Source organism: Vulpes vulpes, chromosome 13, assembly GCF_048418805.1.
Source record: "Vulpes vulpes isolate BD-2025 chromosome 13, VulVul3, whole genome shotgun sequence".
Lineage (NCBI taxonomy): Eukaryota > Metazoa > Chordata > Mammalia > Carnivora > Canidae > Vulpes > Vulpes vulpes.
The window spans coordinates 148,449,005-148,471,609 of record NC_132792.1 but is presented as its reverse complement, the minus strand read 5'-3'; the positions used below and the strand labels follow the sequence as shown (position 1 = coordinate 148,471,609).

Below are 22,605 nucleotides of genomic sequence, written 5' to 3'. Positions count from 1 at the left end.
GAAGGAAAAGACCATGCAGCAGGTTCAGACTGTGGTACAAGCAGTCTGCCAGTTGTTCTATATAACCTGTTGGATCTTATGGTACAAAAAGATGTTGTGCAGAGTATATGGCAAACCCTAGAAGAAGAATCAGAATGTAGAACCCTAAGTTTCTGAAGCAAGGATATACCATCTATAGCAAAGAACTAGACACCCTGTAGAGATGGAGCATTGACCATAAGACATCATGTGGCCATGCAGCCAAAGGTACCCTCAGAGGCATCTGAGGTTTTATCAGATCCACCAAGCCATAACAGTTTGATCAGACACAAAAGCCATCAATTGTAAGACAAAAGTAGAATATCCAGGGTCAGATATGAGCACAGTCAGACAGTACAAACTGCAAAAGCAGGTGCCCCAGAAATCCATGTCATCCACGTTGCATTTGTCTTCACCTCACATCTATGACCACATGAGACGCACCTTATGACCACCTGATGGAAGTGAGAAAAAAACAAACTTGGTTTATGGATGGCTTAGTATGCAAGTACAAGCTGAAAATGTACTCCTGATGAGCTATACAACTCCATTAACTGGTGGCCATCAGCAATAAGAGGAAGGCCTTCCAAAATGCAAAACTTTAGGTGGTATATGTGATCATAAATTATATATGAAAAGAAAAGTCATCTAATTTCTATATCATCTGTAGAATATACCTAGACTCATGAATAGTGGTGAATGACTTGGATAGACAAAGACCTAAAATGAAGAGTTTAGAAGATTAGAGACAAGAAAATCTGAGAAACATGAGTCTATAGGAGTGGGCATGAAATATGAAAATATTTTTATAGTGTGTTAATGCCCATCAGAGAGTAAACATCATGGAATAAATAGCCAACTAAATAATTAACTAAACATAATAACTAGGCCAGCTGATATCAGCCAGCCACTATCACTAGTCACCCTAATCCTGGTATGATGGATTCACGAATGAGACAGCCATTGTGACAGGAATAGAAAGCATGCATATGCTCTCTAAAGTATGAGCTCCCACTCTCGAAAGCTAACGCAATTGTCACTGCCAAATGTCCAACTCGATATTCACAAAGACCAGCATTGAACCCCTTACATGGCATTATCCTTCATGAAGACCAACCAGCCACTTGTGGTAAATTGATCAAAATGGATCCCTTTCACCCTGGATTAGGTAACATTTCTTCTTGACTGAAGCCAACACCTATATTGCTTGCAAGGCTTTGGCCAGCTGGACCACAGATGTTTAATCTACTGACATCCACTTAATATGACGCTTATTATGTCACTTACTACCCACTTAATATTTCACTTAATGTTACCTCTGATTAGGGGACCCAGTTTATAGAAAAGGAGGTGTGGCCATGGGTATACAATCAAAAGATCCAGTGGTCCTATGAAATATCACAACACACAGAATCTGTAGATGTGAAAAAAGCAATTAAGCAATTTTTTTTCACCTTTAAAAATATATATTTACAGGAACAATTCCCCATTCTCTGGGACTCTTAGAAAAAAAAAGATCCATTTTTGGGGAAGTAAAACAAACAGTGGAGACAGGTGTAGCACCGTCCCCCAAATCACCAACCCCCAGGTCCCCAGGCCCGGGCTGGGCCGGTGCTGACAGGAGGTAAGCCCAGGAACTGTAGACCAAAAAATGGAAGTAGAAATAGCCCTGCTCACCATCACTGCTAGTGGCCCATTTGAGAAATCGGAATTTTCCATCCTCACAGCTTCAAACTCTATGGGTCTAGAGGTCCTGGTTTCCAGAGTGGGGATGTTTTTATTAAGAACACAATAAAAATATCATTGAGGCTTAAGGCTACAGCTGCCAACTGGTCACTTCAGGATCCTTGTACCCAGGGACAAGCAGGCAAGCAAATGTATACTGGTAGGGATAACTGACCTTGATCATGAGGTGGACTCTTATATTAGGGACAAAACAAAAACAAAAACAAAAAACACATGAAACATAGTTGATTCACTGGAGAACTTTTTTGGTACTCTCCTGCCTATTCTTGATGGCAAATAGATAAGGCCAGCAAGTCATGGTCTGATGAGGACATGGTGACTAGGGGCTCATATCCCTCAGAAATGAGATTCTAGATCATTCTATCAGGTAAGCCACCTAGACTTAGGTACCAACTGAGAGCAGAGGCACAGATGTTAAAGGAAAATAGGAAATCAGTAGTAGAGGAAAAAGATGATGAGTGCCAGTTGTGGCCTGAAGACCAGCAATGATAGTAGAAACTGTAATTGGTCACATTAATCTTAATCTTGTAAATTTTCTCAAAGAGGCCATCCAAAATCCTGGAGGAGATACTCCCAGAATGGGCAAATTTACTAGGCAAATGAAGTGTATCTGAGTGGCTCGGGGGTGGCTCTAGTGTTTGCCATGGTATGCCACCCAGCCACATACACACACACACACACACACACACACACACACACACGGGAGTCTCTCTCTCTCTTTCTCTCTCTCTCTTTTTTAAAGAACCAAGACACTTATTCCACCAGCGATTGTGAGGTGATTCCTGAGAGTTCACAGCTGAGTTCCTCTCTGGAAATTTCCCTCAACTGAAGGACTCCACCTCACTTAAAATGCAACCCTTCCGCAGCTGCCCCTCTCTATTGTCAAGAGCTGCCATACTGACCAACCTCTGGAGAACTCCTCTAGCTCACTCAGGATCAGGAAGTACAAAAATTCCTGGCACACATGCTTCAGTTTGGGACAACTTTGAAAGGCCATCTCAGCTCTAGAGCTCACTGTGAAGTTGGCCAAGCCTCTGTTATAACTGTATCACAGTTCCACTTGCCCCTTTACCCAATCTTTCTTCCTTTGGTCCCTTGTAGTATGTTGTTTCTGAGACTACTCCCCAGTAAAGCGCATACACACAAATCTCTGACTGAGAGTACATTCCCTAGAGTACATCCCCTCACCTGAAAGGGTCAGGTAGCCAGCATCATAAACCCAAACAAACACAAAACATGTGGGCAACTGGAGCATAGGATCTAGACCTGATTCTGGGCAGCTCCATATTGTGCCATCCTTCTTCATAAGCAGATTAGCCCTTCCCCTATTAGGGTCCAGAGAGGGCCTCGAGGTAGGAGTGGGTCTGATATAGTCACACGATAATCACATAGATTATCCAATGATTCCCAGTAATGTCCTGTGATACCCAATAATATCCAATAATGACCATATAGAATCACCCAGGCAAGTCCCTGAGAAATCCACACGCAACTCAATTTCCCTAAAGGAGAAGACTCCAATGATTAGTTTCTTGGGAGCTTTGGAGACAGCCCTAAAGTTTCAATGTCAGGGACAAACTTGTAGTTGGACATTCAGAAGTATGAGTAAAGCAGGGCCACTGTTCCTTCCAGAGCCTTCCAATAAGCACATCTAAATAGAGAAGAATAGCATTCCCTCATAGGCATGTTACAACACACCCAGGTTCCATGAATGAGTTACAGGTGTGCCAGGAGATATTGCGCTCAGCCTGCAGGGCAGCTGGGCAGGGCCTGGGGCAACCAGGGTTCCCTCCCCTACCCTCACTCCACCCCCTTGTAAATGAATGGTACCTCTTCAAACCTCCTCAGAAAAGCTCCCTAAAGAAGCAAGAAGCAAAATCTGATAATGCTTCCCTCATGAAAAACTCAGGAAGCATATGAGTAGAAGAGTGGCGTGAGAAGCCAGGTGAGTCCTACAAAGATCTTGTTTTGATGATTGTCAATTTCCTCTTAGAATGGATCAATGTCTGAATTTTCTTTAGATTTCCCTAAATAATTTTTCATAGGGCTATACAGCTTCCCTATCCTGTGGCCCAAGAAACCAATTAAATTGGCCATCAAATCTTATTATAAGGAAAAATTCAACTGAAAGTTGTCACGTGGGTAAGCAATTACCTTTGAATAAGAAGTGCCAGTCAATAGAGCTGGTCCTCACTCAGGCAGTTATTTTCCCTTCCTGGGGTGAAGGGCTATTTAGACATTTCCCAAGAAGCAAGAAAACATTTTCTTCTCTCTTATACAACTTGTCCTTACAGATATAACCAACATACTTTTGAATCTTCCCAGGCCTCCTTCTCCCCGCCTCCCTGCCTTGATCGCCTTGATGGCACCATATGCTTTCATCTCAGAAAGAAACACTGGTTTCTTCTTTTCCTTTATTCACTGCGGGGCAGTGTCAGATGGTGTGTCTATCCAGGTAGCGAGATTCAAGGAGACTGTGGGGGAGAGGCATTGTCTGGCAGGAAGCCATGCTTGCTGGGCCTGCAGTCTACACGGGCCCTCCATCATGGCCTTGGGCAGGCCACTTGACCTGGGCCTCAGAGGAGTTCAGCTCATTAATGTAAAGCTGCTGGTGGTTTAGGGTGAGCTACTCTGACACCCAGAGAGAAAAGAAGAGTTGCAGTTACCAAGAGCTGTGACAGGCTCACATTAAGACAGAAAGCTTCTCAATTCTGTGTGAGAGAGGTTTCCTCTGATGTTTGAGTCAGAAGCAAATTTAGGCTCAAAGCAAAGTTACACTGGCTCCTCCAGGCTCAACAGCATTGGCTCTGATAGCAAAGCAGGACTGTTCAAGATTTTCACCTCAGAAACAGTGCCAACTGTCTTCCCATTGCTGGACGCAGGGAGCAAGATGCTGAAGAGTCTTGGTGTTTATTATGTCTTGTTTTTTTTTTTTTTTTTTTTAAATGATAACTTTGTGTAGTTTTTCCCAGCCACTAAACTCTTACAGATCAGGGGAAGGTCTCTTTGCCTCAACACTTCCCCTTTATAACAGCAAACAGACACTCCAGAGGCCGTGTATGTTGGTTTCCTCAGGCCACTAACTCCAACCACACTACATTTCCTCCTTATATCACTACTTCGTCTGTAATTACCCCAGTCTACTCACTTCTACTGAGGTGGGGGATCCTGGGGCTCAATAGAATACATGACTGATTTGGGGTCCTTCGTTAACATTAATGAACTCAGGACATGGGAGTCCCTAGAGATCTAGCTCCTCAAATTTGATGAACGTTAATGTCTACAATCCAGGGACAGAAAGGGAAACTATTGGCAAGGACCTGGTCATGAAGATCAGCAGTTTTATGCAAATCCACTGTGATCGCTGGTTCTGTTTATTCTCTTGTTGTAAATGGCAAATAATAAGCTAATTTGGCTATGTTTTGAGAATGGCATCTGAAACAATGAAGAAATGAAAATCTAATTAGGCACAAACCACCTATTCCCAAAGCTTCAGATCACCATATCCCCAACTACCCTGATGTGTGATGCCACAGGGAATTAAAGGGGACCAACCTACAAGACAGTTGCAAAAACATCCCGTCCCAAAATACTTTCACATAACCTTACATATCAAAGCTAGTGAACATCAGCAACTGGTGGTGGCAGCGTGGGGTCAGGGGGAAACGCTCAGATTTGACTGGAAATCACTGGCCTACAAGCCTACCTTAATTTACAGAATGGACTAAGCTCTATCTGGGTCTATGTGCCCAGGTTGAAGCACTGAAATGAGCAGCTCTACTGTTCAATAGTTCTCTTCATTATCAGCTAGAGATTCCCAAATTATTTCAAAGCCCTGTATGCACAGAGAGCTAAAAGATCAAGAGCTGCACACCACCACTGGTGCCATAGAATTATTTATCCTATAGAAGGCTATACATTCTTCTTCTGCTTCTTACATGAACTCATTACTTAGAAATCCAGTTGTGTATATTAGGAAATTGTGACATAGAGACAGAGGTATGGGCTGTTTCTTGGCTTTGAGTTGGTAATCCATAGTAGGAAGAAGGTGGCCTACCGTGCCCCCGCAGGGCTCCATGGAAATCATTTACATATGCTCTTTAGAAGTGCCCCTCTCTCACTAGCCCTTGGGGATGTCACAGATGGCAAACAGGGAAGGCTTGCTGAACCCCAACATCTGGTCAAATGGTTCCACATAAGGAAGGAAAGTTAAATCTCTTTTATTGGAGTAGGTTACACACCACTCCAGGACCTCTATCCCTTGTGCTTCAGAAACAATTATCTTAAAGCTTTAAATGGATTTTGAAAACATTCAAAACCCAAGAAGAGCTGTCTCAGTACGAAGAACTTATTAGCACAGAGATTTACATATTTGAAGCTAGTCAATAAGAGACTTTGGGGGAGGACAAAAGGAAATTCAATGAAGAGAAAAGGGGGTGAGGAACTAAATAGTTCAGCTCTGAGGTTTATTTTATTTCCCATCCTGTGGATTTTTACACACTGGGTCTATAAGATAAGAACTGGTTAAAAATTAAGAGAGAAGAGAGCCTTAAATAAATGGTAAAGCTAATAGAGACCCAGGGACAGAGCCTCCTCTCAAATGCACAGCTTGCCGCTCCACATATAGTATCTTGAAAAATCTTTACTGCCTTCAAAGATGCAGCCCTTGGCACTGAGCACCATGCCTCCAAGTATAGAATGTGGACCTCCATATTTATGTTCCCCAGATGGTGGAATTTATAAATGCACCATGGGGTGCTATTGAAATTAATAATTTAATTCATTTCCGTGATTGTGCCGTGATTGCTAGTCATTATGGCAATAGCAGTTAGCAGAGTCTCTCAGTTCTGGGATGGAGCTGAAGGGTAATCTCAGTGAGAGTAATTCCTCTGTCATCCCATTTCAAATGCAGTCAATCCCCTCTGAATGGGGCGCAGCCAAAAGTTTCTGGAATGAAAATGGAGGCAGCACCAACCTAGTTAGATGAAGATAGCTTCAATTTCTGTGATTCCCAAAGTTTGAAATCAGTCCTCTAAGGACCACTAACATGATCTGTGATTGTTTAGCTTGGAAAAGGAACAGATAAGAAGATACCCGATCACTATCTCCAAAGACACAAATTTTGCACTCTATGCCTGCAGACAATCTATATCCAAATAATTGAGAATTAACTGCACTTTTACTTTCTATTCCCACTCGTCTGCTTTATCGAGGGAATACACTGGCAGCTGGACTAAATGATTTTTGAAGTCCCTTCCAGAGATTCTCAGAGATTCCCTGATTCAGTGGCAAGGCTGGGAGAATGGTGAGGGTAGCGACTCTGTGTTTCCTCAAGGGAAGTGCTTGCTTCTCGCAGCCTAATGATCTGACAGCCTAAATGTGCAAGAGGGGGAATCGCTGGGCACTGGCACACACAAGTGAGGCCAATGTGGATGAGCCCATTGGTATTTCCCACCCAAGAGACGGTGACTGCCTTGGATTTATAAAGTGCCTTTTCTTCTTTGAGAAGCCTAAACCCTTTCTTTTTTTTAAATTTCCCTCATTATCCTCTGATTTTTTCATTAATCGCCAAAGTCAGTCCTGACCTACAGATCCTCCTTCAATAGTGAAGACGCTAATACACGAATGACAAAATAATCCAAAAAGGTAGAGACAGATTCCACTACCTTGGCTCCTCTTAGCTTTTGCTCCATCCAGTAGACTTCCCTTTGGACCACTCTATCTCTGCACAGCCCACAGGGCCTGAATGATCATGGAAGGAAGCACAAGGGTCTCCCCGCTCTCATTCCCAACAGCAGTGACCTTGCACAGGGCCCAAGCTCAGACCCTGCCCACTACCTCATTAGGGGAAAGGAACAGTTGGGAAACAGAGGCAGAAGATGAACACGGACACCCCCAGGCCCTGGGGAGGGCAGGAACTCAGAAACACCATACACACCAGTCTCCTTTTCTTTCTCAGTCCACAACTCAGTCTCCTGTGGTGTGTGGGTCAAGGAGCTCTTGGGGTACAAGCAGGGTATGGAAACAGCGCTACCTTTTTTGTTCCAAACTGGTTTCAAGGAAACCTTTCGGAGGGCTGTGGGTTGGGAAGGTGGTAACAAAAATGTGCCCTACTGTGGTTGTGTTTCAGGGGCTACACAGTCAACATCCCTGCCCCCCCCCCCCACGAACCCAGTACATGGTAAATGTAAGCAGGGCGCCCTCAGCAATTGTTCTGAGTGATTACGGTGGACATTCCATGTGCTAAACGTCCAGAACTCCCTCTTCATCCCCTGAAGGGCCTCAACTCCGCTTCCCTGGCAGTCTGTACCTCTTCAGTAGTGCTTTTCACACCCAGCCTCTCCATCGAGACTGCAGGCCCTGAGAACATGTGCCCCACTCACCTCCACCACTGCTCCCACCACACCAGCAAGGGGATTCGCCGGAAGGAGGGACCCATTAAATGTCCCCAAATTGTTGGCATCTGATGAGTGGAAACAGTGGGTAATCCTGGAGAGGGAGAGTGGGGAGTAGAATATGCTCTATCTACTTTTTGGTCATGACAAGAAGAGGTGAGGAGAGCCCAAACCCCTTATTTATACCACAGGTATCCCAGCCCCTTACCTATGTGACACGAGAGGAGGAAGTCTGGGTGGCATTTTTCTCAGAAATGTAGGATCAGTTCTACTTGGCCACACTGAGGCTGTCCAGGGGCGGGCAGGAGACTGCAAGCCCCAGCATTCTCCCTCCTTCCCTTTGCTGTCTTTGGGTTGTTATTGTTGCTGCTGTCAGTGACATTTCACAGGTCATTACTTATTCTTGAAAATGCCCTCCAGTGACCTGGCAAAAATATGTAGAAGAGAGGTCCTTGGACTAAAAGTCAAGTGAATTAGCACTTTCCCCAACTCCCTGTGTGAACGTGGGCAATCTTTCCCTGCCCTTGGTCACAGCTTCGTCTTTCAGGATGGCACAGTGGAAAGAGAGTGGATTTGGGGGCTAAACAAACATGTTTAAACACCAGACCTCCTGGTATAAGTGATGTGACCTTGGAGAAGTTCTTTACTCTCTTAGCACCACCTTCTTTATTTCTGACATGAGCACAACATGTCCTAAATACAGAAAATTGATAAGAGTTTTAAATGAGTTCGTATATGTAAAACACTTAGCGCAATCCCTGGCACAAGCTAAGCACCCAAATAGATTTGTTTCACTTTTTCTATATAAAATGGGTGCTATAAACCGAATATTTGTGTCCTCCCAAATTTCATATGTTGAAACCTAATGCCTGCTGTGGTGGTGTTAGGAGGTAGGGCCTTTGGGAGGTGATAAGGTCAGGAGGGTAGAACTCTCATAAATAGGATCAGTGTTCCTATATAGGGGGCTCCAGAGAGATCCCTAGCCTATTCCACTGTTTGGGGACAAAGCAAATAGTCAGCCATCTCGAGTCTAGAAAAGAGCTCTCACCAGAACCCCTGCCCTGCTGCCACCCTGATCTTGGACTTCTAGTCTCCAGAACAGTGAGCGGTAAACTTCTGCTGTTTATGAGCCGTCCATTCTGTGGTGTTTTGTTATAGTATAGCCCAAACAGACTAAGGCAATGTGATTTCATCATCTCTTCCTTATAAAGTTGTTTTAAGGATCAAATGAAATACTAGATGATAAAAATCTCTGAAAACTGCAAAATACTGTGCATTTGTAGTCACATGGGATTACGAAAAGCAGAACATAAATAACAAGATACTATTGTACTATGCTCTAATATCCAAAGTAAATTACCTAGTGTTTCCAAGGTATTTTTAAAACAATCTTTAGGAAGGAAACCAGCATGGGTTGTTTTATTATAAGAAGAGCTTTGGGGGGTAGGGGAAGGAAATAAATTGTTTTATTATAAGAAGAGCTTTGGGGGGTAGGAGAAGTGTGAAAAGATATGGAATGATGAGGAGTGTCTGCGTGGCTTAGTCGGGTATGCATATAACTCTTGGTTTCAGCTCAGGTCATGATCCCAGGGTCCTGGGATCGAGACCTGAGCTCAGCAGGGAGTCTACTTGAGGATTCTCACTCTCCCTCTCCCTCTGCCCTGCCCCCTGCTTGCTCTCTCTCTCTCAAATAAATAAATAAATCTTTTTTAAAAAAGGCTATGGAATGATGATAGTAGTGGCTTTGATTTATAACTGTATCCTGGCTCATCAGCAAAGTGAGTTCAAATCCAAACCAAAAGTGTCAGAACAAAAAGATTGGTCCAATTACCATTTCAGTCTATCTTTAGTGATTCAAGCCCATTGGAGACTTTGTGAAGTTGGATAATAGCTAACTGTCATCATTGTGGCCTCCTGCCGAGTGTGCCTGGCATACAAGAACATCATGGACATCCACTGCTTCAGTAGGACAACACTTTCTAAACTCTGTTGTGTGGAATGCTTTGTCACATAATGTTTTTAGTGCTCTGGAGTCAAATACATTAAGGAACATCTTTACCTCATTCTTAGACATTTACAGAGTATATTTGTAAAGTAAAGACTCTGGGAAGTTCTCCAGACTTAAGTACATTTGTTAAACCCAGAATCTTCCAAACTAATTAGACCATAGGTCTCTTCCTCTTTCCTCAGTCTACAGAGTCACAATTAATATCTCTTAGAATAATATTCTATGTGAACACAAATCTAAGAAGAGATTGGCCCACCCACCAAGGGCCTTACTTGACTGTTTGGGGACACAGTCAATATGCCACAGAGCAAGGCTGATGGGAAACAAGGGCTTCGGGGTCTTTGCTAAATAATTGTATATATCCTCCCATCAGGGTGGTGGAACCAGTATGCCACTTGGAGGAGCAGAAATCACAAATGCCCTTTCAATATAGTGAACATTCACCACCATGTGGTCACTGCAGGTGGTCTTGGGTGAGGGTGGGGTGCAAATAACCCCACACAGGGCCAGAGCACATTCCGCTCCTGGGTGTAGACACGAGGCTTGCCCATAGCAAAGGGGAATGGGTAAGGGAAGGAAACAGAGACATTGCCCTCATTCCAGAATGCTACAGCAAATGCACCAAAAATCAACCCAAACTACTTGTTCTCCTTCCCCTGCCCCAAACCATTTCAGATCACAACAGTAGCTAAACTTGGCATTGAGAGAAATCTGACATCTTCAGGGTGGTTATACAGTTTTCTAAATTCTGTCTCTAAACATGGTTCTAGTTTAAAGAACAAAAGCTTAAATTGAGCAGTAAAAATCATACAGGGTAACAGGGCACATATTTCACATCCTTTTCCCGGCGCGTCACGCACACACACACACACACACACACTTATTCTTCTATTTATTTTCCTCCACTATTCAGATTCATTGGCATCATCCTTCTCTCCCAGTGATGATCTACTCCATTGTCTTCTTGCCACACAATTCAATTCAAGACAATTGTTTCTTATCCACTGTGTGCCAGGCACTGAGCTTAGAGTCACCCGTTCTCAGAGTCATCTTGGAGCAGAGTCATCTTGGATTCTGCCTCAGGCACAGTATCTAATTGATCACAAAATACCATCAATTCTACCTCTGAAATAGCACCCAAATACTGCCAGAGCTACTTTGCTACCGCCCTCCCATGGTTCTGGCCTTCATCATTTCTCACCTCGCTATTGCAAGCAGCCTGGTGTGTCTTCCTGCTACAGCATCAATTCACTTCCACACCACGGCAGCCAAAGATCTGATCATGAACTAATAAGGCAAAGACCTTCAATGGCCCTGTGCCATCTGCAGAAAACAGCCTCAACTTCAGACAGCAGCCCTTCACAATTCCAAGTTTCAGGACTCCTGCTTTCTCCCGGGCCCCATCATACCTCCTCCAACAATAATTGGATCTTATTCATTATTGTATTCTTAGCATATAATACCAGGGCTGGCACAAGGCAGGCACTTAGGAAATCTGTATGAAATGACACGTGGTATAGATGCATCAACGAATAGATGAAAGAGTAAATATATTGGTTTCCTCTTGCTGCTACCAACTTATTGGTTGAAAACAACCCAAAGTTATTCTATTATATTCTGGAAGTCAGAAATCTAAAATGGGTCAGCAGGACTGTGTGTCTTCTGGAGGCTCTGGGGAAGAATCTGTTTTCTTGACTCATAGAGCTTCCAAAGGTTACCTTCATTTGTTGGCTTACGGCCCCTTCCTCCATACTCAAAGCACATCACTGAAAACTCTGCTTTCCCTCATCCCATATCCTTTTTCTATCTCAGACTTTGACATCCCTGCATCCCTCTCAGAAGGACCTCTGTGATTATATTATTGGGCCCAGCGGGGTAATCCATGATACTCTCCCCCATCTCAAGGTCCTTAACTCAATCACACATGCAAAGTCCCTTTTTGCCACGTAAGGCAACATATTCACAAGTTTGAGAGATTCAGACATGGTTGTCTGTTGGATCAGAGTCGGGGGGCATTATTTAGACTTTCAAGGTGAATCAATAAAATTTTCTTTTTAGTGATGAGTGTTATAGCAGCATAAGCTGCCAGTGGAAATTACAGAAAGCCAAGTCTAAACTCTGCCCAGAAAGGCAAGGAAAAGCGTCACAGTGGGAATGATGCTTGAGCTGAGTCTGAAGAATATACAGGAGTTCTAAAGGAACAGAATAAGGCAGCCCTTCTAACGGGCAGAAACAGCATTATTCAAAGCACAGAGGCATAAGGATGGGAGGAGTGGGTTGACATGAGTGAAGCACAGGTTCAAGGGGAGGGCCTATCGCTCCCTTAGTAGGAGAGAGATTGGGCCAAAGGAAGGAGCCTACCTGCCAAGCTAATGAGTTTGGAGTTTCATCTGAAGTATGTGGGGGCGCAGCCCCGGTGGCCCAGTGGTTTAGTGCCACCTTCGGCCTGGGGTGTGATCCTGGAGACCCAGGTTCGAGTCCCACACCAGGGTCCCTGCATGGAGCCCGCTTCTCCCTCTGCCTGTGTCTCTGCCTCTCTCTCTGTCACGAATAAATAAAATCTTTAAAAAAACGAAGTATGTGGGGAATCAGCATGGAATCAAGCAGGGATAAGACATGGTTACATCACATTCTAGAACAGCACTGTCAAATTGAACTTTCTGCAGTGATGGAAATGCTCTCTCTGTATTGCTTAATAGGTAACCATTAGCCACTTGGGCTAATTATTAAGTACTTAAAACATGGCTAGCATAACTGAGGAACTAAATTTTATTTTTTCAAAGATTTATTTACTTATCTTTAGATTGAGAGAGAGAACTCGAGGGAAGAGGGAGGTGGGAGGAGCAGAGGGAGAGGGAGAGGGAGACTTAAGCAGACATCCCACTGAGCATGGAGCCCAATGCAGAGTTCGATCTGAGATCACACCCTGAGATCACAACCTGAGCCAAAACCAAGAGTTGGATGCTTAACTGACTGAGCCACCCAGGCACCCCAAGAACTAGATTTTAAATTTTACTTAATTTTAATTAAAAGTTATATGTGCCCAGAGGCTACCATATTGGACAACACTGTTTTAGAAGGATCATCTAGAGATTTGATAGAAGGTGACTTCAAAGTGTGAGAAATTGAAGGCAGGATGCCCAGAAGGCATTGGCCCAGATGAAAAGTGGACACAGTCTAAACTAAAACCTGGGTGGGAGTGATAGCAGCTGGTGGAGACAGCAGAGAAAACGATCAAATATAGTGTTAGGAGGGTCTGACTGATGGAACATAGCTTCAGCTGAGTCTAGGATGAGTCTCTGTATCTGGATGGTGCCCGTCACCAAGCAAAAGGATCAGGGTTTAAAACTTATGGTGATAATTTTACTTCATTAACAGGACCAAGTTTGATGTACTTATTAATTGAAGACATTCTAAAATCAATATGTCTGGAGCCCAAGAAAGGCAGACCTGGGCTGCACATATAGGTCTGGAAGGTGTCAGCACGTAGGTGAGGGCTGAATCCCTGGGTGTGGATGGTTTTGCCCAGGATAAGTAAAGAGCAGAGAAAGGCAGTGGACAGCAGACAGTACTGCAGGGAGCACTGGCATGCAAAGGCCAGGGAGTAGGAGTGAATGAGCTCTGAAGAAAACTCTGAAGAGAGTAGGGCCATGGACTCTGAAGGAAGGAAAAGACTCAAGAAGGAAATCATTTTTTCTTAGGGAGGCCAAAGGTCATCCTGACTGCAGCTGGGTGACCCAGCAAGAGCAGTTTCAGCAGAGTGGGGGTGGGGGGTAAGGGAAGCTTGGGGATTCATAGGTGCTTGTGAGCAAGACAGCAGGAGCACCACTGTGAACCCCAAGTATTAACTCTTGTCTGACTGAGAGGAAAGAAGTAGACCAGGAAATAACAAGAAGCACAAGGGCAAAGAATGGATGAGGTGAGATTTGTACCCATTGACATGCAGAAAGAAAAAAAAAAAGGAGACTAAAGCTTGGAGGATGAGGAGCTAAAAATATAGGAGAGAGAGGGAAAGGGGGTGGATAAGGCTGCCAGCTGTCCAAACCAAGCAGTTTAGTACTTTAGTTTCTGTATGATAAACACAAGCAAAAGCCCAGACATGTAGGTCCCATTTTTTAAATCCCATTTAAAAATTAAGTGTATGTGCCTAAGTAGTACAGTCGAATGTAAAATGTAAGCTGTAACATAGATTTTATCAATATGCTTTCCCTGTCAGGCCATTTTTGGTTCACAAATTCAATTAAAGTGCGTCTGGTATTTCTGTCAAAACCTCTGACACACCAGGGAATGACGGATGGAGCAAGGTTCTCTGCATCTCAGAAGATGAGCCCCTCACCATTTGCTGAGCAGAGGCCACAATGGCTTTCTTTCCAGAGGTGTCATAGGACACTTTGTGGGAGCAGCCCTGGGTGGCTCAGTGATTGAGTGTCTGCCTTCGGCTCAGGTCATGATCCCGGGGTCCTGGGATCGAGTCCCACATTGGGCTCCCTGCAGGGAGCCTGCTTCTCTGTCTAGGTCTCTACCTCTCTCTGTGTCTCTCTCATGAATAAATAAATAAATTTCTTTTTTTAAAAAGGAAGAGACTATGGGAGTAAAGTTTCAAGAGTATAAGACCATGCCCACCCTGCCCCTTCAGGTCTCCCCTGCTCTCCCACCACCACCTCCCTTCCACACACATGAAAATCCTACTTTATATTGGGATAGGTATTTTAGTCTGTCCTGGCTACACAATCCCACAGACTGGGTGGCATCAAAGCAACAGAGATTTGGTTTTCACAGCTCTGGAGGTGGGAGTCCAAGACCAAGGCACTGGCAGATTTGGTGTCTGGTGAGGGCCCACTTACTGGTTCAGAGATGGCAGACTTCTCACACTGCATCTTCCCATGGCAGGAGGGATGAGGGTTCTGTCTGGGGTCCCTGAGAAGGTCACTGATGCCATTCACGAGGGCTCTGCTCTCCTGACAAATCACTCCCCAAATGCTCCACCCCTAAACACCAACACACAGGGCATTAGGTTTTGACATATGAATTTTGGAGGGACTCAAACATTTCAGTCTATAGCAATGATAGCACAGTCTGACCCAGGCTCACCTCTCACCCTGACTCTGATAGCCACCAGGAAGCTCAGAGCTGTCTCTAAGAAGTGGCCTCACTTCTCACTGACTCAGGCAGAGTCAGGGGAACTGAAAGGAGGAAGAGATGGAAGTGTGAATGGAGCAAGAGAAGTTCAGAGAGAAAGAAGATGGCAAAGAGGGGTGCCTGGGTGGCTCAGTGGTTGAGCATCTGCCTTCAGCTCAGGTCATAATCTGGGGTTCTGGGATCAAGTCTGCTTCTCCTTCTGCCTATGTCTCTGCCTCTGTGTGTCTCTCATGAATGAATGAATGAATGAATGAATGAATGAATCTTTAAAAAAAAAGAAAAAGAAAAAGAAAAAGATGGCAATAGAGAGATCCCTTCAAGAGGGAGCATGAACGTAACACTTGTGATACTTGAGTACACCTAGATGTTTTGCTACCCTTGTAGATGTTGGCCTTGGGAGTAACAAGGACATGCAGAGAGTTGGGTTATGCGATGTGGGGAGAGTGACTCTAGGCCAGTACTTTGCAGGTCTCCAAGGAAGAGAGGAAAGAAGGGAAGAAGCAAGAAGAGAGGGGAGGAACAAAAGAGAAGGTGGAGGGGAGGCGGAGGAAAATGCTCATGCAACTATGTTTTGCTTTTCTCTAAATTCCTCACATATGCCCTTATCATCGGCCCACATCCCCCGTCAAATGCTGGGGTTGAAAATCTGTTCAATGTTAATGTGACTCTGGTGGAAGATTTTCTTCTCTTTATTGGCACTCCTAATGGTGGCAGCCTGGCCCTGTTTATTCATTAATGCCTGGAAGTCAATACTGAAGTAGAAGACAGAAGACTAGCAAATGGCAAAGCCAACATTTATTCCTGTGTTTCTGAGGAAGGGAGAACTTTCAAGACAGTCCAGGTCTCTTTCTATCAGAAGCTAAACTATGAAAAATAAAAAAAACAAACTTCCAACTAGATGAAGAATTACAGATTACCCGTCATGTTCAGATGATGCAAATGTGGCTCAGAGATGATAAATCAATTGCCCAAAGAAATAAGTTAGAGCCCAGGTCTCCTGACTCCTCATCTTGTTGCTTTTCCACTGCCTCTGAGATTTTCAAGTTCTGTTCCCTGGAGGTGTCATGGGGGAAAGGCTTGGGTGGGCAGAAGCCAGGTGAAGTGGATGGACTATTTCCCCCACCCCTTCAACCATATTCAACCACAATAATTCCTATTTATCTGACATGTGCACACACAGGGCTTCTGTATAGTATTTCCTCTGAAGAAAATTTCTGTTGCTAAAACTGTTTAAAAAAATTGCCTTACACCACATTTATAATTACATTTTAGGCAAAAGAAGCCTGGCCCTGTTCTAAAGACTCATTATCAATCATAGAAGCCTTTTTTAAATATGAAACTAATAAAGGACATAACTGAATAGGGGGAGATGGGTGGGAAAAAAAAGTTCAGAAGGATTCCTTCACTGGAAAGTGTAGGACAGCAGTCCTTAAAGTTTTTTTGTACATTGAAATCGCCTGGAGAGCTTGTTAAAGCAGATTGTTGGGCTCCATGCCTGAGATTCTGATTCAGAAGGTGTGGGATGGAGCCCAAGGACTTTCAACTCTAACAAGTTCCTAGATGCTGCTGATACTGCTGGTCCAGGGACCACACTTTGAGAATCACTGATGGAGAGTAGAGACTGTTGAACAGGAATAGGTTCCACAGGCGGTCATCATGATGCTTCAAACTAATCTTTTGGAGAAAGCAGGAGGAACTTCTCTCCAAGGCACTATTATTCAATCAGAGAAAATAATATGTGAAACTTTCTAAGACACATAAAAAATGTTTATGTTATAATATTGAATTTAAAAAGAACATGATTGGGATCCCTGGGTGACTCAGCAGTTTGGCGCCTGCCTTTGGCCCAGGGCGCGATCCTGGAGTCTCAGGATTGAGTCCCACCTTGGGCTCCCGGCATGGAGCCTGCTTCTCCCTCCTCCTGTGCCTCTGCCTCTCTCTTTCTCTCTCTATATCTATCATGAATAAAAAAATAAATAAATCTTAAAAAAAATAAAAAGAACATGATTCCAATGAGAAAAAGTAGAAAAAACCTGAAATGTGCTAATTATTTCCCCTGCTGCATAAAACAGACATTATTTGATCTCCAGACATTATGTAGATATGGTAGATGGTGGTTGATGTGAGAACAAATGCTTATATCTATATGTATATCAGAGCTACTCATCCATTTAAAAACCATTCATAAACATTGGGGTTTAGGGTGGAAATAAATCCCTATTTATATGCATATGAGTGTCATGTGCGCTCATTCCTTCCACAAATATTTATAAATGCCTACCAGATGCCAGGCACTGTGCCAGGCACTAGGGAAAAGACACACGTTCATTGCCTTCAGTCCAGTGAAAGAAACAGGAAGTGAGATAAGAGCTAATGGAAGCATATGGAAAATTCTATGGGGGAGGAACCATTTGGTTTGACTGATATTCAGCTCCATTTTGGACAATTTAAGTTGTGGAATATCCAGGGAGAAATATCAAGTAGAAAGTTGGAAATATGTGTCTGTAACTCAGGAGGAAAACCTGGGTTGGAGATGTAGATTGAGAGTCTCTATCTAATTCTGGGTATAAATGGTTTCTCGATGAAAACGAGTGAAGTATGGGGAAAGGAATGTCAAGTAGAGGAGGAGTAGCCAATAAAGCTGATTTTGGGCTAATAGAAAGATTGATAAGATAATGCATAAAATTAAGGACATGTTAATCTTTCTGTTTTAAACAATAATGACTTGCTTGAAATAAGATGTCTTTAGTAATTTCATCAATATGCCCCTCCAGGAAAGATATGCTGTATGCTGATATGCTCAGCAGATATGCTGAGTTACTCATAACATGTTTTATACTTCCTGGTTAGAACCCAATCTTGCTCAGTATTTTCATATAAATCCTGGTGTCTTATTTAAGTAAACAAAGATTATCCTCACAAATATAACTCAAAACCCTAATGAATAATGTTTCTATCAGTTTTTTCTCTAAGGTCATTAGCTTTTAATCACTGAGTCATATACATATACAGCATTGGTTATGTGCAAAACAAGATGATTTTTATCATTAATGAGCTAGCAAATATATGGTCATCTCACATACATGTACACACACGCACAAATACGCACTATCTTTCCCCCCTTCCTTATACCTCACTTCTCCTTCTTGGCTGTCTCTAAGGTACAATTACAACACCATGAACGTCACATTTCTAGTTACAGTTGTTATGAGCTTTTAAAAATTTAAGTAAAAATCATTACTCAATCCATGGTTTAAAAACCAATTCAATATACATTTAATAAGCACCTTTGTTCATACTGACACAATAGTGAGTTAGATTACTGTCCCTGTACTCGCTGAACTTGTTGAACAATAAGTAAGCCTTTTCTGACCAGAGAACATTGGCTCTCTAGTTATTGATGTATATATAATTGGAAGAAAGAAAGAAAAGAAAGAAGAAAGAAAGAAAAGAAAGAAGAAAGAAAGAAAGAAAGAAAGAAGAGAAAGAAAGAAAGAAAGAAAGAAAGAAAGAAAGAAAGAAAGAAAGAAAGAAAGAAAGAAAGAAAAGACCTTGTTTAAAATGCACAGATGATGCTGTTTTGGGTTATTTTATCACATACAAATATACAAAAACATGATTCCAGGGTATCATTCTGGGTATTGCACAAGGTATACATATGTAAAATCACATATGAGGATTTAATATCTGTAGGGTCAGGGGGTGAAAGGTTTGACTGCAAAGAAACAGCACAAGGGATCATTGAGGGTGATGGAACCATGCAGTATCTTGATTGTGGTGATGCTTCCACTACTCTGCCATTTGTCAAAACTATAGAACTTGATGCCCCCCAAATTTAACTATATGTAAGTGTACAAATAAACAAAAATTGTAAAACGTTGATCTATAATAGTGACTACTTCAAAAGGTGTTATTCAAAATAAAGTCAACTTGTCACTTTTTGGTTAAACCATTTACACACACACACACATACACACACACTTCTCTGCGTAGAACTTCCAGACAAAGTTATTTATTTGCTTGTAATCTTACTCCGGGGGAGTTCGGTTGACTTTCCCAAGATACAATGGAAGGTGGCTGTTCAACTCTTTTTGCCTGCGGTGCCTCAAATTTCTACTTGTTCGTTGAGAGAATCCTCCAGAGACAGATGTATTACAGCACTTTGAGAACAATATTCATACCCACTGCTGGAGAGTGAAAAGAGATAGCTGAAGGTTGGGCTCTGAGAAACAATTTAGCGGCTAAATGTGTTACTTAGGAACTGAATCCAAGCAGGTATTTGGAAAGAAGCAATTCAAACTGGTGACCAACATCTCTCAGAGTATACAGGGATTAAGACTTGCACTCAAGTCTCCAACCCGCCTCTGTGCACAAGTAGACTCTAAGCCCGCATCTCTCACGCACTGTTACCTCGTGGCCATTACTTGCGGGTGATGGATGCTCACGTTCACAGAACAGCGTGCTGATGCATTTTTTCCTGCCATTGTATGTAACATGTTTTCTAATTCTTTTGCTCTATTCAGCATTTGACCCCAACGATAGGGGATTATGGTATTAACTCTCTACCCAGCACACATTCTTTACAGACTCTCACTAAATACTGTAAGCCTGCTGCAGAGAGGAATAAAAGTGAAAGCATACCGTCTGGTCTTAAGCTGAGCACACAGAGGGTCGTGATCCAATTGGAAGGGAAGCAGAATTTTTAAAAAGAAAGAGGTTTGACCAAATTTTAATCCTTGTCATTTTCATTTCTCTTACCCTGTGGATTTGGGTGATTTTATTTACACTGTCAGCTTGAGCCTAGGGATTGGAAATCAGGCTTTTATGGAGATTATTAAAAGTACATAGAGTACACTAAAGGTTGGGCTCAGTGATATATGCTGCTAAAAATATGAATGTGAATGCCCTGGTATTAGATGCCACTGGCGTACATTTCATCCTCCTTAGAAGGTTATTCTTGGGAGCCAGACCTGGTGCGATGGTAATGAGATGCAGGCTGTCAGGATATTTCTAATAGGTAGCAAATGACCAGGGATGGAGGTGAATTAGCATTACTCAGATGAGGAGGTAGCTCTTTATACCATTAATTCCAATGCAAAGTAAAAGAGAGGGCATTGTAAAGTGGGGGAGGAGGAGGGTAGGGTTAGAGCTTCAAGGATTTATTGATGGGTTGGATGGGACACAACGTCACCCAAGTCCCTAGGCTGGGTTGTGTTTGGCACAAGCTTCTCAGATGCATTGCTAGTGACTTTTTGTTAGATAATGTCATATAGGCCTAGATTACAAAGACAAAGCTCTAGACCTCAGCCACAATCTTTAAGATCTCAATAGATAAAAATGAAATGGTTTACTCAATCTCAAAATACTAGAAGCATTCAATGCTGCAGCCTCAGGTCAAAATGGTGAGCAGGCCTGCTGTTGCAGCATCAAGCCGATGGCTAGAGCGTATTTGAAAATGCTATTACAATGCTGCAGGGTTCCATAAACTGGGGTTAATGCGAGATGATACAGTATATGAGAATGATGATGTGAAAGAGACTGCACGAACGCTTCCTGAGAACCTTTATAACGACAGGATGTTTCACATTAAGAGAGCACTGGACCTGACCATGAAGCAGCAGACCTGCTCTTTAGGAGCAGTGGACAAAATATAAGAAGGATAAATTCTATTTTGAAAAGTAGAATTATCTGAAAGAAGAAGAAGAAAGAAGAAGAAGAAGAAATATCTGAAAGAAGTCATTCAGGAAAGAAAGGAGAGAGAAGAATGGGCAAAGAAATAATCACAGAATTGAAATCTGTGGTTGCAGCTGCCCTAAAATATGTTTAAAAAGTTGGGTAAATCTGAAATGTACAATTTAGAACTATTTGAGCTGCAAATGGATTACTTTAAAAGACTCTTTTTAATTTTACTTGAGAGAGAGAGAGCATGAGCAAAGAGGAGAGGCAGAGGGGAAAACAGACTCCTCACTGATTGGGGAGCCCGATGTGAAGCTCGATCCAAGGATCCTGGGATCATGACCTGAGCTGAAGGCAGATGCTTAACTGACGAAGCCACTCAGGCACCACTGTATTACTTTAAATAAATGTCTAGTGTAATTATAAAACAAAACACTAGACAGATGCATTCATGTTTCCAAGAAGCAGGTTTTGGATCTCAAAGACATGGAAGTACTACTTTACAAAGTGGCTGCCTATGTGGGACTTGTGTCCTTGCAAGGTTATAGATTAGAATAATCTCTATAAGCTTACGAAGGTTTTAGAGAACTCCATGCAGCATAGCTCTGTGATGAACCACTGGGAGAAAATGGGGTATTTGAGGCATTTCTTTCCAATCAAGGGGGCTGATGGCATCCCCATGCCTGCTGCACGGCCTCCTTAGTAGATGGAGAGTCACTGCCAAGCTGAAGCTTTAAAGTGTGTTCCACAGGTAGAAATGGGGAGGAAGGCAGATGGCAGAAAGCAACTGACCAAGTGTTTATTTCACTTGGAGCTCTCAGTGTAAGGATCGAGGTTCGTAACTCTGTCACGTCCTAGATGCTTATGTACAAAGGAAAATGTGCTATCCTGCCACAGAGAAAGGTGCGATGCAAAAAATGTGCTATCCAGGCCATAGAAAAGGGACAGCTATTACAGGTGGTCCGCCAATGCCTTCAATGTTTGAAACCTTAGTTCTGAACCACTTGTCCCTATTCGCTTATGTTCTACATCCTGACTGGGCCTCAGGTCAGGTTGTTTGTTTTTCCTTTCTCGAGCCTTACCCACTCACCCTCCAAAGCAGCCACCCTCTGACTAAAATGTTTATTTCCTTCTTAAACTTTGATCCCTATTCCTGCTCCGGCAGTACTGCCTTCGTGCATACTGAACAAACATCTCCACCTGGTCTGGACTGCCACACGGACCTCTCTATGTCAGTGTGCCCTCACCCCCCCTAACCCCCCCTCCCCCCGAGAGAGGCTCTCCCTCCTGGTGTACTGCAGTTGCGCCAATAGGTAGGGTCGGTTGAGGATACCAGTCAATGGCCACCAGACAGAAGTAAAATGGGTCCTTTAATGTGATGGCAATAGAAATTGCTATGGACCATGGCCCATACCACCCAACCCTCCTTCATTAACTGTCTTTTAAAAATATATACATATAGGGCACCTGGGTGGCTCAGTCAGTTAGAGGTCTGCCTCCGGCTCAGGTCATGATCCTGGGGTCCTGGGATTGAGCCCTGCGTCAAGCTCCCTGCTCAGTAGGGAGTCTGCTTCTCTCTTTCCCTCTGCCTGCCACTCCCCCTGCTTGTTCTCTCTCTCTGTT

General features: G+C 43.2%; 1 protein-coding gene and 1 pseudogene across 8 annotated transcripts in view; one reads left to right on the top strand and one right to left on the bottom strand.

Moving 5' to 3' along the window:
* The window catches only part of LOC112921781 (uncharacterized), a 201,441-nt gene that overhangs the window by 71,784 nt on the left and 107,052 nt on the right, over positions 1–22,605 (bottom strand). The window lies entirely within an intron of this gene.
* LOC112921780 (cytochrome b-c1 complex subunit 7-like) lies at positions 20,706–21,086 on the top strand (annotated as a pseudogene).